Consider the following 16,461-nt stretch of genomic DNA (forward strand, 5'->3'; position numbering starts at 1 on the left):
GGAGGCCGGGCGAGGAGACGAGGGGGGCTGGGAGGGCTCCACCTTGGCGAGTCCAGCCGTGGAGGCGCATCTTGTGTGAGTGTGAGTGAGTGTGAGTGTGTGTGTGTGTGTAGAGAGAGACAGCCCCCCACCCCGCCCCGCCCCGCCCATCACCCCCGTCCCTGGGAGCCCGCGGGACCCGGCCGGCGAACTCAACCGGCCCGGCCCGGCGCGGGGCCTGGGGCGGGAGGCGGCGGCGGGGAAGCCCAGAGAGGCTCGGCTTCTCGAGCGGGGCAGGGGCGCCCTCCGCCGCCGTCTAGGGCCACACCACCCTGAACGCCCCCGATCTCGTCTGGTCTCGGAAGCTAAGCAGGGTCGGGCCTGGTTAGTACTTGGATGGGAGACCGCCTGGGAATACCGGGTGCCACAGGCTGCTGCTTTTTTTTTTTTTTTTTTTTTTTTTTTTGCCTCTTGTTCTGTCCCCTTTCTGGGAGCGCGGCGGCGGCCCGGGGTGGGGGTCACCCCCACCCTCAGCGCCCGCGCGCGCGGTGCCTGGCGCCCCAGCCCGCACCGTGGGGCCTCCTCTTGTCCCAAGCCGCGACACCGCCGCCACGCGGCAGCATGCGTGGCATCTGGACTGTCAGGTCTCAGACCAAAGGTCTGCTCTGTGGGAACCGACACGCTGGAGGAAACCTGGAGAGTCTGAGAGGGGAGGGAGTTCCAGAAGAAGGCCAGGATGTCATTTTGAGGGAGTATGTGACCAGAACTCGTCCCGTTGCTTTTGGGGTTCTATGGGCTACACGCAGGAATCTTTGGTGGTGGCACCTGATGTTGGGGGATCCGGAGTCACACCCAGACCTGCTCCACAGGCCTCCTTTTACTTTTCTCTTCGGATTCATTATTTTTAAAAAGTGTCTCTTACCTCTAGGATTGCATTTTCTTTTCTCTCTCTTTTCAAGCAGATGATGGGAGTACAAGTATTCAGGTGACATGTGTTGCCCGTGCCGCCCTCCCCCCTGTGTTCTTTTTTTTTTTTTTTTTTTTGAGACAGAGTCTCGTTTTGCTGCCCAGGCTAGAGTGAGTGCCATGGCGTCAGCCTAGCTCACAGCAACCTCAATCTCCGGGCTCAAGCAATCCTGCTGCCTCAGCCTCCCGAGTAGTTGGGACTACAGGCATGCACCACCACGCCCGGCTGTGTTTTTCTATATATATTAGTTGGCCAATTAATTTCTTTCTATTTTTAGTAGAGACGGGGTCTCGCTCTTGCTCAGGCTGGTTTCGAACTCCTGACCTGGAGCAATCCGCCCGCCTCGGCCTCCCAGAGAGCTAGGATTACAGGCGTGAGCCACCGCGCCCGGCCCCCCCTGTGTTCTTATTCATATACCTCTCATGTTGTTCCAGCGTATTGTGGGGGTACCAATGTTAAGGTCGGGTGCCTTGCCCTCTCCAAGCCTCCCCCCTCGGGTCAGAGCTTCAAGTGCGCCCATCCCCCAGTCGGTGCGCACCCACCCCATGCCTAATGGATGTGTATGCCCCTCCCCTCCCCCCACCCGCCCGACACCCACCCGATGAAGGTGATTCCTCTCTGTCCACTTAGGCGTCCATCCGTTCGTACCAATTTGCCGGTGAGCGCGCTCACGTGGTGCTCGTGTGTCCATTCTTGGGATACTTGGCTTACTGGAACGGGTTCCAGCTCTGGCCAGGAGAACACGAGAGGCGCCCTCTCACCGCTGCTCCTCACAGCCGAATGGCACTCCGTGGTGTCCACGCGCCACATTTTATTGATGCACTCCTGGATGGATGGGCACTCGGGTCGCTTCCACGTCTTTGGGATTGTGAATTGTGCCCTAACTGTCACCCTAACCCTTACCCAGCCCGTCTCCTCTGCCCCTGCCTGACGCACTCCTCCCCGGCCAGGCCCGTCACTGTCCTGGGCCCCCGCCTGACCGGCTCCTCCCCGCCCGGCCTGTCACCGTCCTCTGCCCCTGCCTGACACGCTCCTTCCCGCCCGGCCTCTCACCGTCCTCGGCCCCTGCCTGACCGGCTCCTCCGTCGCCTGGGCCTTCCAAGGGCTTGGTGTGGATGCTGCTTCCAGGAAGCCCTCCAGAAACCCGGCAGCAGGGTGGCCGCAGCAGTCTCCAGCAGCCGTCCCTAAGTCGCGTGAGTGCGGGGGACGTGCCCCCGCTGTGCCGCGGGGGCCCAGCCTGGTGTCTTCCCTGAGGCCCTGCGGCTGCCGGCTGGGCTGCCGCTCCCCGCAAGGGGAGAGCCGCGGAGGTGGGGACCGCCTCCTGATGGGGACGTACACGCAGCTCTCCACGTCGGATTCCGGGGCTCTCTGTCCTGCCCGAAGGCCCAGCTGGCCTGCGGGTCCTTAGAGTGGCAAAAACCTCCGAAAACTGAGACTGAGGGTCCGGTGGGTGTCTGCACTTTTGTGCTGGGCACCCCAGGGAGGCCCGGGGGCTGGCTGGACAACGTGGTCTGCTGGGCGGGGGGGGGGGAAGTTGGAGGAGCAACTGATGCCCTTTGCACTTTGGGTAGCAAGAGTCTGAGGTGTCTCTGAGCCCTGTGCCCTGTGGGGGCGGGGCGGGGGGGAGGAGGAGGAGGAGGAGGAGGAGGAGGTGGGAAGGGCCGGGGCCTGCAGTCCTGTTCCCGGGGTGGCACGGCAAGTGGCTTCTTCCACAGGCTGCTTGGCCTGGGCTCCCTGCACCTGGGCCTTTGGAGGACCGGCCCTGTGCTTGCCAACACTTCCTGCAGGGACCCAGAGCTGGGAGGTGGCATCTCTCAGCCCTGGGTCGGGCAGAGCCCCAGCGGGCCATGCCCACAACCTCTCTCAGCACCGGTCCCCCAGAAGGCTCCTTTGGGACCAGGATTCTCTTGCGGTGACTCTTTAAGGTCTGGCCCCTGGATGGAGGGGCACCAGGAGTAGAGGAGCAGGAAGGGGAAGGGGGTGGCCATGCGAGGGGACACTTGGAGGCCAAGTCCCAGCTTCAGCCTGATCCTCCTGGGAACCCCGCTCTGAGACAAGGAGCCGGGCTTCGCATTCCCACAGCAGCCAGTCGTGGGCTGAGGACACCTGGGGCGTTGGGAACTCCCTGGCTTCTCCTTGGTTTAACGTCTAGAGCTGCTTGTGAATCGCGCCGCCACACACACCCGAGCGCAGGTGTCTTCCGCACAGACTGCGGGCCTCGCTCTTCTGAATGCCGCTAGCTCGCCACCCACCCACGGGTGAACCTGGTCAGGGTGCTTTCTCTCAGGGGCAGACTCTTTTCCGGGCGGGCTACCGGTGTCTCTGTTTGCTCGTTTCTTTCTTCCATTTCGGGAAAGTCTTCCTTGCTGGGTGTGGAAATCTCCTATGCCTTTCCTCGCCTATTCTGTCAGCTTTCAAATTCTCTTTCGGTTGCCACCCTCACAGATGGATTAGGAAACTCTTTGCGGTGCACTCATTAGTGAAATGACCTCAATGACGCTGGAATCCAATATCTAATCGCCGATTTTTAGCGAGTCCACACGCCAGGGTGGTTGGGGTCCAATGCAGCCCCGGCCAGGCCCAGGCCCCTTGGACTGGGCCACAGGAGGACACAGAGGAGGGTCCCGGCCCCCACGGTAGCGGTGCGGGCAGTTCTCAAAGGGCTTGGGTGTTTTCCAGAGGGAGGAGATGGAGGGGACTGATTTCTTCAGCGCCCCACAAACCACGCCACCCCACCGCACCCATGGGACACGTCGAGAGAGAGAGAGAGAGAGAGAGAGAGAGAGAGAGAGAGAGAGAGAGAGAGAGAGAGAGAGAGAGAGAGAGAGAGAGACACACGCCCCATACACTCGCTCCCCTCCCCCGTGCGCTGTGCCCCAGCCCTGGCCCGGGGGAATAGGCGGCCGCCGGGCCACAGGGTGGGGGGCGCAGCTGAAAGGGGTTGTGGGGGAGGGCGGCCCCCGGCTGGGGTCAAAGGGCGAGCGCCCCGCCCGCCCGTGCGCAGTCAGCGGCCGCGGCGCGCTGGGGGTGGGGGGCGGGGAGGTGAAGGAGGCCAGGCGAGGAGAGGAGGGGGGCTGGAAGGGCTCCACCTTGGCGGGTCCAGCCGTGGAGGCGCATCTTGTGTGAGTGTGAGTGAGTGAGTGAGTGTGAGTGTGAGTGTGTGTGTATAGAGAGACAGCCCCCAACCCCGGCCCGCCGCTCCCTGCCCGCCCCGCCTGTCACCCCCGTCCCTCGGAGCCCGCCGGACCCGGCCGGCGAACTCAACAGAACTCAACAGGCCCGGCCCGGCGCGGGGCCTGGGGCGGGAGGAGGCGGCGGGGAAGCGCAGAGAGGCTCGGCTTCTTGAGCGGGGCAGGGGCGCCCTCCGCCGTCCACGGCCACACCACCCCGAACGCGCCCGATCCCGTCTGGTCTCGGAAGCTAAGCAGGGTGGGGCCTGGTTAGAACTTGGATGGGAGACCGCCCGGGAATCCCGGGTGCCGTAGGCTTCTTCTTCTTTTTTTTTTTTTTTTTTGCCTCTGGTTCTGTCCCGTTTCTGGGAGTGCGGGGGCGGCCCGGGGTGGGGGTGACCCCCACCCTCAGCGCCCGCCGCGGTGCCTGGCGCCCCAGCCCGCACCGTGGGGCCTCCTCTTGTCCCGAGCCGCGACACCGCCGCCACGCGGCAGCATGCGTGGCTTCTGGACTGTCAGGTCTCAGACCAAAGGTCTGCTCTGTGGGAACCGACACACGCTGGAGGAAACCTTGAGAGTCTGAGAGGGGAGGGAGTTCCAGAAGAAGGCCAGGATGTCATTTTGAGGGAGTATGTGACCAGAACTCGTCCCGTTGCTTTTGGGGTTCTATGGGCTACACGTAGGAATCTTTGGTGGTGGCACCTGATGTTGGGGGATCCGGAGTCACACCCAGACCTGCTCCACAGGCCTCCTTTTACTTTTCTCTTCGGATTCATTTTTTTTTTTTTTTTTTTTTGAGACAGAGTCTCGGTTTGTTGCCCAGGCTAGAGTGAGTGCCGTGGCGTCAGCCTAGCTCACAGCAACTTCAAACTCCTGGGCTCGAGTGATCCTTCTGCCTCAGCCTCCCGGGTAGCTGGGACTGCAGGCATGCGCCACCATGCCCCGCTAATTCTTTATATATATATCAGTTGGCCAATTAATTTCTTTCTATTTATAGTAGAGACGGGGTCTCGCTCTTGCTCAGGCTGGTTTTGAACTCCTGACCTTGAGCAATCCGCCCGCCTCGGCCTCCCAAGAGCTAGGATTACAGGCGTGAGCCACAGCGCCCGGCCGGATTCATTATTTTTAAAAAGTGTCTCTTATCTCTATTATTGCATTTTCTTTCCTCTCTCTTTTCAAGCAGATGATGGGAGTCCAAGTATTAAGGTGACATGTGTTGCCCGTGCCCCCCTCCCCCCCCCGTGTTCTTATTCATTTACCTCTCATGTTGTTCCAGCATATTGTGGGGGCACCAATGTTAAGGTCGGGTGCGTTGCCCTCTCCCAGCCTCCCCCCTCGGGTCAGAGCTTCAAGTGCGCCCATCCCCCAGTCGGTGCGCACCCACCCCATTCCTAATGGATGTGTATGCCCATCCCCTCCCCCCACCCGCCCGACACCCACCCGAAGAAGGTGATTCCTCTGTGTCCACTTAGGTGTCCATCGGTTCGTACCCATTTGCTGGTGAGCGCGAGCACGTGGTGCTCGTGTGTCCATTCTTGGGATACTTGGCTTACTGGAACGGGTTCCAGCTCTGGCCAGGAGAACCACGAGAGGTGCCCCCTCACCGCTGCTCCTCATAGCCGAATAGCACTCCGTGGTGTCCACGTGCCACATTTTATTTACCCACTCGTGGGTCGATGGGCACTCGGGTCGCTTCCAGGTCTTTGCGATTGTGACTTGTGCCCTGACTCTAACCCTAACCCTTACCCAGCCCGTCCCCTCCACGGCCCCTGCCTGACTGACTCCTTCCCGTCCTCTGCCCCTGCCTGACACGCTCCTCCCCGCCCGGGCCGTCACCGTCCTCGGCCCCTGCCTGACGGGGCTCCTCCGTCGCCTGGGCCTTCCAAGGGCTTGGTGTGGACGCTGGTTCCAGGACGCCCTCCCAGGAACCCGGTAGCAGGGCGGCCGCAGCGTCTCGCGCAACCCAACCGTCCGCCGGCTGGCCGCCGTCGCTAAGTGGCCTGCGGGGGACGTGCTCCCGCTGTGCCGTGGGGGCCCAGCCTGGTGTCTTCTCTGAGGCCCCGCGGCTGCCGCTCCCCGCAAGGGGATAGCCGCGGAGGTGGGGACCGCCTCCTCATGGGGACGTACACCCAGCTCTCCACGTCGGATTCCGGGGCTCTCTGTCCTGCCAGAAGGCCCAGCTGGCCTGCGGGTCCTTAGAGTGGCAAAAACATCCGAAAACTGAGATTGAGGGTCCGGTGGGTGTCTGCACTTTTGTGCTGGGCACCCCAGGGAGGCCCGGGGGCTGGCTGGACAACGCGGTCTGCTGGGCTGGGGGGGGCGGTTTGGAGGAGCAACTGATGCCCTTTGCACTTTGGGTAGCAAGTGTCTGAGGTGTCTCTGGGCCCTGTGCCATGTGGGGGCGGGGGCGGGGGCGGGGTGGGAGGAGGAGGAGGAGGAGGAGGAGGAGGAGGTGGGAAGGGCCGTGGCCTGCAGTCGTGTTCCCCGGGGTGGCACAGCATGTGGCTTCTTCCACAGGCTGCTTGGCCTGGGCTCCCTGCACCTGGGCCTTTGGAGGACTGGCCCTGTGCTTGCCAACACTTCCTGCAGGGACCCAGAGCTGGGAGGTTGCATCTCTCAGCCCTGGGTCGGGCAGAGCCCCAGCGGGCCATGCCCACAACCTCTCTCAGCACGGGTCCCCCAGAAGGCTCCTTTGGGACCAGGATTCTCTTGCGGGTGACTCTTTAAGGTCTGGCCCCTGGATGGAGGGGCACCAGGAGTAGAGGAGCAGGAAGGGGAAGGGGGTGGCCATGCGAGGGGACACTTTCAGGCCAAGTCCCAGCTTCAGCCTGATCCTCCTGGGAACCCCGGGGTGGACATCACACCTCCTGGTTGCCCCGCTCTGAGACAAGGAGCCGGGCTTCGCATTCCCACAGCAGCCAGTCGTGGGCTGAGGACACCTGGGGCGTTGGGAACTCCCTGGCTTCTCCTTGGTTTAACATCTGGAGCTGCTTGGGAATCGTGCCGCCACACACGCCCGAGTGCAGGTGTCTTCTGCACAGACTGCGGGCCTGGCTCTTCTGAATGCCGCTAGCTCGCCACCCACCCACGGGTGAACCTGGTCAGGGTACTTTCTCTCAGGGGCAGACTGTGATCCGGGCGGGCTACCGGTGTCTCTGTTTGCTCCTTTCTTTCTTCCATTTCGGGAAAGGCTTCCTTACTGGGTGTGGAAATCTCCTATGCCTTTCCTCGCCTATTCTGTCAGCTTTCAAATTCTCTTTCGGTTGCCACCCTCACAGATGGATTAGGAAACTCTTTGCGGTGCACTCATTAGTGAAATGACCTCAATGACGCTGGAATCCAATATCTAATCGCCGATTTTTAGCGAGTCCACACGCCAGGGTGGTTGGGGTCCAATGCAGCCCCGGCCAGGCCCAGGCCCCTTGGACTGGGCCACAGGAGGACACAGAGGAGGGTCCCGGCCCCCACGGTAGCGGTGCGGGCAGTTCTCAAAGGGCTTGGGTGTTTTCCAGAGGGAGGAGATGGAGGGGACTGATTTCTTCAGCGCCCCACAAACCACGCCACCCCACCGCACCCATGGGACACGTCGAGAGAGAGAGAGAGAGAGAGAGAGAGAGAGAGAGAGAGAGAGAGAGAGAGAGAGAGAGAGAGAGAGAGAGACACACGCCCCATACACTCGCTCCCCTCCCCCGTGCGCTGTGCCCCAGCCCTGGCCCGGGGGAATAGGCGGCCGCCGGGCCACAGGGTGGGGGGCGCAGCTGAAAGGGGTTGTGGGGGAGGGCGGCCCCCGGCTGGGGTCAAAGGGCGAGCGCCCCGCCCGCCCGTGCGCAGTCAGCGGCCGCGGCGCGCTGGGGGTGGGGGGCGGGGAGGTGAAGGAGGCCAGGCGAGGAGAGGAGGGGGGCTGGAAGGGCTCCACCTTGGCGGGTCCAGCCGTGGAGGCGCATCTTGTGTGAGTGTGAGTGAGTGAGTGAGTGTGAGTGTGAGTGTGTGTGTATAGAGAGACAGCCCCCAACCCCGGCCCGCCGCTCCCTGCCCGCCCCGCCTGTCACCCCCGTCCCTCGGAGCCCGCCGGACCCGGCCGGCGAACTCAACAGAACTCAACAGGCCCGGCCCGGCGCGGGGCCTGGGGCGGGAGGAGGCGGCGGGGAAGCGCAGAGAGGCTCGGCTTCTTGAGCGGGGCAGGGGCGCCCTCCGCCGTCCACGGCCACACCACCCCGAACGCGCCCGATCCCGTCTGGTCTCGGAAGCTAAGCAGGGTGGGGCCTGGTTAGAACTTGGATGGGAGACCGCCCGGGAATCCCGGGTGCCGTAGGCTTCTTCTTCTTTTTTTTTTTTTTTTTTGCCTCTGGTTCTGTCCCGTTTCTGGGAGTGCGGGGGCGGCCCGGGGTGGGGGTGACCCCCACCCTCAGCGCCCGCCGCGGTGCCTGGCGCCCCAGCCCGCACCGTGGGGCCTCCTCTTGTCCCGAGCCGCGACACCGCCGCCACGCGGCAGCATGCGTGGCTTCTGGACTGTCAGGTCTCAGACCAAAGGTCTGCTCTGTGGGAACCGACACACGCTGGAGGAAACCTTGAGAGTCTGAGAGGGGAGGGAGTTCCAGAAGAAGGCCAGGATGTCATTTTGAGGGAGTATGTGACCAGAACTCGTCCCGTTGCTTTTGGGGTTCTATGGGCTACACGTAGGAATCTTTGGTGGTGGCACCTGATGTTGGGGGATCCGGAGTCACACCCAGACCTGCTCCACAGGCCTCCTTTTACTTTTCTCTTCGGATTCATTTTTTTTTTTTTTTTTTTTTTTTGAGACAGAGTCTCGGTTTGTTGCCCAGGCTAGAGTGAGTGCCGTGGCGTCAGCCTAGCTCACAGCAACTTCAAACTCCTGGGCTCGAGTGATCCTTCTGCCTCAGCCTCCCGGGTAGCTGGGACTGCAGGCATGCGCCACCATGCCCCGCTAATTCTTTATATATATATCAGTTGGCCAATTAATTTCTTTCTATTTATAGTAGAGACGGAGTCTCGCTCTTGCTCAGGCTGGTTTTGAACTCCTGACCTTGAGCAATCCGCCCGCCTCGGCCTCCCAAGAGCTAGGATTACAGGCGTGAGCCACAGCGCCCGGCCGGATTCATTATTTTTAAAAAGTGTCTCTTATCTCTATTATTGCATTTTCTTTCCTCTCTCTTTTCAAGCAGATGATGGGAGTCCAAGTATTAAGGTGACATGTGTTGCCCGTGCCCCCCTCCCCCCCCCCGTGTTCTTATTCATTTACCTCTCATGTTGTTCCAGCATATTGTGGGGGCACCAATGTTAAGGTCGGGTGCGTTGCCCTCTCCCAGCCTCCCCCCTCGGGTCAGAGCTTCAAGTGCGCCCATCCCCCAGTCGGTGCGCACCCACCCCATTCCTAATGGATGTGTATGCCCATCCCCTCCCCCCACCCGCCCGACACCCACCCGAAGAAGGTGATTCCTCTGTGTCCACTTAGGTGTCCATCGGTTCGTACCCATTTGCTGGTGAGCGCGAGCACGTGGTGCTCGTGTGTCCATTCTTGGGATACTTGGCTTACTGGAACGGGTTCCAGCTCTGGCCAGGAGAACCACGAGAGGTGCCCCCTCACCGCTGCTCCTCATAGCCGAATAGCACTCCGTGGTGTCCACGTGCCACATTTTATTTACCCACTCGTGGGTCGATGGGCACTCGGGTCGCTTCCAGGTCTTTGCGATTGTGACTTGTGCCCTGACTCTAACCCTAACCCTTACCCAGCCCGTCCCCTCCACGGCCCCTGCCTGACTGACTCCTTCCCGTCCTCTGCCCCTGCCTGACACGCTCCTCCCCGCCCGGGCCGTCACCGTCCTCGGCCCCTGCCTGACGGGGCTCCTCCGTCGCCTGGGCCTTCCAAGGGCTTGGTGTGGACGCTGGTTCCAGGACGCCCTCCCAGGAACCCGGTAGCAGGGCGGCCGCAGCGTCTCCCGCAACCCAACCGTACGCCGGCTGGCCGCCGTCGCTAAGTGGCCTGCGGGGGACGTGCTCCCGCTGTGCCGTGGGGGCCCAGCCTGGTGTCTTCTCTGAGGCCCCGCGGCTGCCGCTCCCCGCAAGGGGATAGCCGCGGAGGTGGGGACCGCCTCCTCATGGGGACGTACACCCAGCTCTCCACGTCGGATTCCGGGGCTCTCTGTCCTGCCAGAAGGCCCAGCTGGCCTGCGGGTCCTTAGAGTGGCAAAAACATCCGAAAACTGAGATTGAGGGTCCGGTGGGTGTCTGCACTTTTGTGCTGGGCACCCCAGGGAGGCCCGGGGGCTGGCTGGACAACGCGGTCTGCTGGGCTGGGGGGGGCGGTTTGGAGGAGCAACTGATGCCCTTTGCACTTTGGGTAGCAAGTGTCTGAGGTGTCTCTGGGCCCTGTGCCATGTGGGGGCGGGGGCGGGGGCGGGGTGGGAGGAGGAGGAGGAGGAGGAGGAGGAGGAGGAGGAGGAGGAGGAGGAGGTGGGAAGGGCCGTGGCCTGCAGTCGTGTTCCCCGGGGTGGCACAGCATGTGGCTTCTTCCACAGGCTGCTTGGCCTGGGCTCCCTGCACCTGGGCCTTTGGAGGACCGGCCCTGTGCTTGCCAACACTTCCTGCAGGGACCCAGAGCTGGGAGGTGGCATCTCTCAGCCCTGGGTCGGGCAGAGCCCCAGCGGGCCATGCCCACAACCTCTCTCAGCACGGGTCCCCCAGAAGGCTCCTTTGGGACCAGGATTCTCTTGCGGGTGACTCTTTAAGGTCTGGCCCCTGGATGGAGGGGCACCAGGAGTAGAGGAGCAGGAAGGGGAAGGGGGTGCCCATGCGAGGGGACACTTTCAGGCCAAGTCCCAGCTTCAGCCTGATCCTCCTGGGAACCCCGGGGTGGACATCACACCTCCTGGTTGCCCCGCTCTGAGACAAGGAGCCGGGCTTCGCATTCCCACAGCAGCCAGTCGTGGGCTGAGGACACCTGGGGCGTTGGGAACTCCCTGGCTTCTCCTTGGTTTAACATCTGGAGCTGCTTGGGAATCGTGCCGCCACACACGCCCGAGTGCAGGTGTCTTCTGCACAGACTGCGGGCCTGGCTCTTCTGAATGCCGCTAGCTCGCCACCCACCCACGGGTGAACCTGGTCAGGGTACTTTCTCTCAGGGGCAGACTGTGATCCGGGTGGGCTACCGGTGTCTCTGTTTGCTCCTTTCTTTCTTCCATTTCGGGAAAGGCTTCCTTACTGGGTGTGGAAATCTCCTATGCCTTTCCTCGCCTATTCTGTCAGCTTTCAAATTCTCTTTCGGTTGCCACCCTCACAGATGGATTAGGAAACTCTTTGCGGTGCACTCATTAGTGAAATGACCTCAATGACGCTGGAATCCAATATCTAATCGCCGATTTTTAGCGAGTCCACACGCCAGGGTGGTTGGGGTCCAATGCAGCCCCGGCCAGGCCCAGGCCCCTTGGACTGGGCCACAGGAGGACACAGAGGAGGGTCCCGGCCCCCACGGTAGCGGTGCGGGCAGTTCTCAAAGGGCTTGGGTGTTTTCCAGAGGGAGGAGATGGAGGGGACTGATTTCTTCAGCGCCCCACAAACCACGCCACCCCACCCCACCCATGGGACACGTCGAGAGAGAGAGAGAGAGAGAGAGAGAGAGAGAGAGAGAGAGAGAGAGAGAGAGAGAGAGAGAGAGAGAGAGACACGCCCCATACACTCGCTCCCCTCCCCCGTGCGCTGTGCCCCAGCCCTGGCCCGGGGGAATAGGCGGCCGCCGGGCCACAGGGTGGGGGGCGCAGCTGAAAGGGGTTGTGGGGGAGGGCGGCCCCCGGCTGGGGTCAAAGGGCGAGCGCCCCGCCCGCCCGTGCGCAGTCAGCGGCCGCGGCGCGCTGGGGGTGGGGGGCGGGGAGGTGAAGGAGGCCAGGCGAGGAGAGGAGGGGGGCTGGAAGGGCTCCACCTTGGCGGGTCCAGCCGTGGAGGCGCATCTTGTGTGAGTGTGAGTGAGTGAGTGAGTGTGAGTGTGAGTGTGTGTGTATAGAGAGACAGCCCCCAACCCCGGCCCGCCGCTCCCTGCCCGCCCCGCCTGTCACCCCCGTCCCTCGGAGCCCGCCGGACCCGGCCGGCGAACTCAACAGAACTCAACAGTCCCGGACCGGCGCGGGGCCTGGGGCGGGAGGAGGCGGCGGGGAAGCGCAGAGAGGCTCGGCTTCTTGAGCGGGGCAGGGGCGCCCTCCGCCGTCCACGGCCACACCACCCCGAACGCGCCCGATCCCGTCTGGTCTCGGAAGCTAAGCAGGGTGGGGCCTGGTTAGAACTTGGATGGGAGACCGCCCGGGAATCCCGGGTGCCGTAGGCTTCTTCTTCTTTTTTTTTTTTTTTTTGCCTCTGGTTCTGTCCCGTTTCTGGGAGTGCGGGGGCGGCCCGGGGTGGGGGTGACCCCCACCCTCAGCGCCCGCCGCGGTGCCTGGCGCCCCAGCCCGCACCGTGGGGCCTCCTCTTGTCCCGAGCCGCGACACCGCCGCCACGCGGCAGCATGCGTGGCTTCTGGACTGTCAGGTCTCAGACCAAAGGTCTGCTCTGTGGGAACCGACACACGCTGGAGGAAACCTTGAGAGTCTGAGAGGGGAGGGAGTTCCAGAAGAAGGCCAGGATGTCATTTTGAGGGAGTATGTGACCAGAACTCGTCCCGTTGCTTTTGGGGTTCTATGGGCTACACGTAGGAATCTTTGGTGGTGGCACCTGATGTTGGGGGATCCGGAGTCACACCCAGACCTGCTCCACAGGCCTCCTTTTACTTTTCTCTTCGGATTCATTTTTTTTTTTTTTTTTTTTTTTTTTTGAGACAGAGTCTCGGTTTGTTGCCCAGGCTAGAGTGAGTGCCGTGGCGTCAGCCTAGCTCACAGCAACTTCAAACTCCTGGGCTCGAGTGATCCTTCTGCCTCAGCCTCCCGGGTAGCTGGGACTGCAGGCATGCGCCACCATGCCCCGCTAATTCTTTATATATATATCAGTTGGCCAATTAATTTCTTTCTATTTATAGTAGAGACGGAGTCTCGCTCTTGCTCAGGCTGGTTTTGAACTCCTGACCTTGAGCAATCCGCCCGCCTCGGCCTCCCAAGAGCTAGGATTACAGGCGTGAGCCACAGCGCCCGGCCGGATTCATTATTTTTAAAAAGTGTCTCTTATCTCTATTATTGCATTTTCTTTTCTCTCTCTTTTCAAGCAGATGATGGGAGTCCAAGTATTAAGGTGACATGTGTTGCCCGTGCCCCCCTCCCCCCCCCCGTGTTCTTATTCATTTACCTCTCATGTTGTTCCAGCATATTGTGGGGGCACCAATGTTAAGGTCGGGTGCGTTGCCCTCTCCCAGCCTCCCCCCTCGGGTCAGAGCTTCAAGTGCGCCCATCCCCCAGTCGGTGCGCACCCACCCCATTCCTAATGGATGTGTATGCCCATCCCCTCCCCCCACCCGCCCGACACCCACCCGAAGAAGGTGATTCCTCTGTGTCCACTTAGGTGTCCATCGGTTCGTACCCATTTGCTGGTGAGCGCGAGCACGTGGTGCTCGTGTGTCCATTCTTGGGATACTTGGCTTACTGGAACGGGTTCCAGCTCTGGCCAGGAGAACCACGAGAGGTGCCCCCTCACCGCTGCTCCTCATAGCCGAATAGCACTCCGTGGTGTCCACGTGCCACATTTTATTTACCCACTCGTGGGTCGATGGGCACTCGGGTCGCTTCCAGGTCTTTGCGATTGTGACTTGTGCCCTGACTCTAACCCTAACCCTTACCCAGCCCGTCCCCTCCACGGCCCCTGCCTGACTGACTCCTTCCCGTCCTCTGCCCCTGCCTGACACGCTCCTCCCCGCCCGGGCCGTCACCGTCCTCGGCCCCTGCCTGACGGGGCTCCTCCGTCGCCTGGGCCTTCCAAGGGCTTGGTGTGGACGCTGGTTCCAGGACGCCCTCCCAGGAACCCGGTAGCAGGGCGGCCGCAGCGTCTCGCGCAACCCAACCGTACGCCGGCTGGCCGCCGTCGCTAAGTGGCCTGCGGGGGACGTGCTCCCGCTGTGCCGTGGGGGCCCAGCCTGGTGTCTTCTCTGAGGCCCCGGGGCTGCCGCTCCCCGCAAGGGGATAGCCGCGGAGGTGGGGACCGCCTCCTCATGGGGACGTACACCCAGCTCTCCACGTCGGATTCCGGGGCTCTCTGTCCTGCCAGAAGGCCCAGCTGGCCTGCGGGTCCTTAGAGTGGCAAAAACATCCGAAAACTGAGATTGAGGGTCCGGTGGGTGTCTGCACTTTTGTGCTGGGCACCCCAGGGAGGCCCGGGGGCTGGCTGGACAACGCGGTCTGCTGGGCTGGGGGGGGCGGTTTGGAGGAGCAACTGATGCCCTTTGCACTTTGGGTAGCAAGTGTCTGAGGTGTCTCTGGGCCCTGTGCCATGTGGGGGCGGGGGCGGGGGCGGGGTGGGAGGAGGAGGAGGAGGAGGAGGAGGAGGAGGAGGAGGAGGAGGTGGGAAGGGCCGTGGCCTGCAGTCGTGTTCCCCGGCGTGGCACAGCATGTGGCTTCTTCCACAGGCTGCTTGGCCTGGACTCCCTGCACCTGGGCCTTTGGAGGACTGGCCCTGTGCTTGCCAACACTTCCTGCAGGGACCCAGAGCTGGGAGGTGGCATCTCTCAGCCCTGGGTCGGGCAGAGCCCCAGCGGGCCATGCCCACAACCTCTCTCAGCACGGGTCCCCCAGAAGGCTCCTTTGGGACCAGGATTCTCTTGCGGGTGACTCTTTAAGGTCTGGCCCCTGGATGGAGGGGCACCAGGAGTAGAGGAGCAGGAAGGGGAAGGGGGTGGCCATGCGAGGGGACACTTTCAGGCCAAGTCCCAGCTTCAGCCTGATCCTCCTGGGAACCCCGGGGTGGACATCACACCTCCTGGTTGCCCCGCTCTGAGACAAGGAGCCGGGCTTCGCATTCCCACAGCAGCCAGTCGTGGGCTGAGGACACCTGGGGCGTTGGGAACTCCCTGGCTTCTCCTTGGTTTAACATCTGGAGCTGCTTGGGAATCGTGCCGCCACACACGCCCGAGTGCAGGTGTCTTCTGCACAGACTGCGGGCCTGGCTCTTCTGAATGCCGCTAGCTCGCCACCCACCCACGGGTGAACCTGGTCAGGGTACTTTCTCTCAGGGGCAGACTGTGATCCGGGCGGGCTACCGGTGTCTCTGTTTGCTCCTTTCTTTCTTCCATTTCGGGAAAGGCTTCCTTACTGGGTGTGGAAATCTCCTATGCCTTTCCTCGCCTATTCTGTCAGCTTTCAAATTCTCTTTCGGTTGCCACCCTCACAGATGGATTAGGAAACTCTTTGCGGTGCACTCATTAGTGAAATGACCTCAATGACGCTGGAATCCAATATCTAATCGCCGATTTTTAGCGAGTCCACACGCCAGGGTGGTTGGGGTCCAATGCAGCCCCGGCCAGGCCCAGGCCCCTTGGACTGGGCCACAGGAGGACACAGAGGAGGGTCCCGGCCCCCACGGTAGCGGTGCGGGCAGTTCTCAAAGGGCTTGGGTGTTTTCCAGAGGGAGGAGATGGAGGGGACTGATTTCTTCAGCGCCCCACAAACCACGCCACCCCACCCCACCCATGGGACACGTCGAGAGAGAGAGAGAGAGAGAGAGAGAGAGAGAGAGAGAGAGAGAGAGAGAGAGAGAGAGAGAGAGAGACACGCCCCATACACTCGCTCCCCTCCCCCGTGCGCTGTGCCCCAGCCCTGGCCCGGGGGAATAGGCGGCCGCCGGGCCACAGGGTGGGGGGCGCAGCTGAAAGGGGTTGTGGGGGAGGGCGGCCCCCGGCTGGGGTCAAAGGGCGAGCGCCCCGCCCGCCCGTGCAAAGTCAGCGGCCGCGGCGCGCTGGGGGTGGGGGGCGGGGAGGTGAAGGAGGCCAGGCGAGGAGAGGAGGGGGGCTGGAAGGGCTCCACCTTGGCGGGTCCAGCCGTGGAGGCGCATCTTGTGTGAGTGTGAGTGAGTGAGTGAGTGAGTGTGAGTGTGAGTGTGTGTGTATAGAGAGACAGCCCCCAACCCCGGCCCGCCGCTCCCTGCCCGCCCCGCCTGTCACCCCCGTCCCTCGGAGCCCGCCGGACCCGGCCGGCGAACTCAACAGAACTCAACAGGCCCGGCCCGGCGCGGGGCCTGGGGCGGGAGGAGGCGGCGGGGAAGCGCAGAGAGGCTCGGCTTCTTGAGCGGGGCAGGGGCGCCCTCCGCCGTCCACGGCCACACCACCCCGAACGCGCCCGATCCCGTCTGGTCTCGGAAGCTAAGCAGGGTGGGGCCTGGTTAGAACTTGGATGGGAGACCGCCCGGGAATCCCGGGTGCCGTAGGCT

At 62.7% G+C, this 16,461-nt stretch overlaps 1 non-coding gene and 4 pseudogenes across 1 annotated transcript; all 5 read left to right on the forward strand.

Annotated features, from left to right (window-relative positions):
* Nucleotides 1-293: 293 nt before the first annotated feature.
* On the forward strand, nt 294-412 carry LOC142861405 (5S ribosomal RNA). Its single transcript, XR_012912646.1, has one exon. It is a non-coding gene; the product is annotated as a 5S ribosomal RNA (ribosomal RNA).
* A 3,903-nt stretch (nt 413-4,315) lies between these two features.
* On the forward strand, nt 4,316-4,434 carry LOC142861308 (uncharacterized; annotated as a pseudogene).
* A 3,878-nt stretch (nt 4,435-8,312) lies between these two features.
* Nucleotides 8,313-8,431, forward strand: LOC142861309 (uncharacterized; annotated as a pseudogene).
* A 3,898-nt stretch (nt 8,432-12,329) lies between these two features.
* LOC142861310 (uncharacterized) lies at nt 12,330-12,448 on the forward strand (annotated as a pseudogene).
* Nucleotides 12,449-16,342: 3,894 nt separating this feature from the next.
* Nucleotides 16,343-16,461, forward strand: LOC142861311 (uncharacterized; annotated as a pseudogene).

The sequence above is a fragment of the Microcebus murinus genome, chromosome 16, assembly GCF_040939455.1.
Source record: "Microcebus murinus isolate Inina chromosome 16, M.murinus_Inina_mat1.0, whole genome shotgun sequence".
NCBI lineage: Eukaryota > Metazoa > Chordata > Mammalia > Primates > Cheirogaleidae > Microcebus > Microcebus murinus.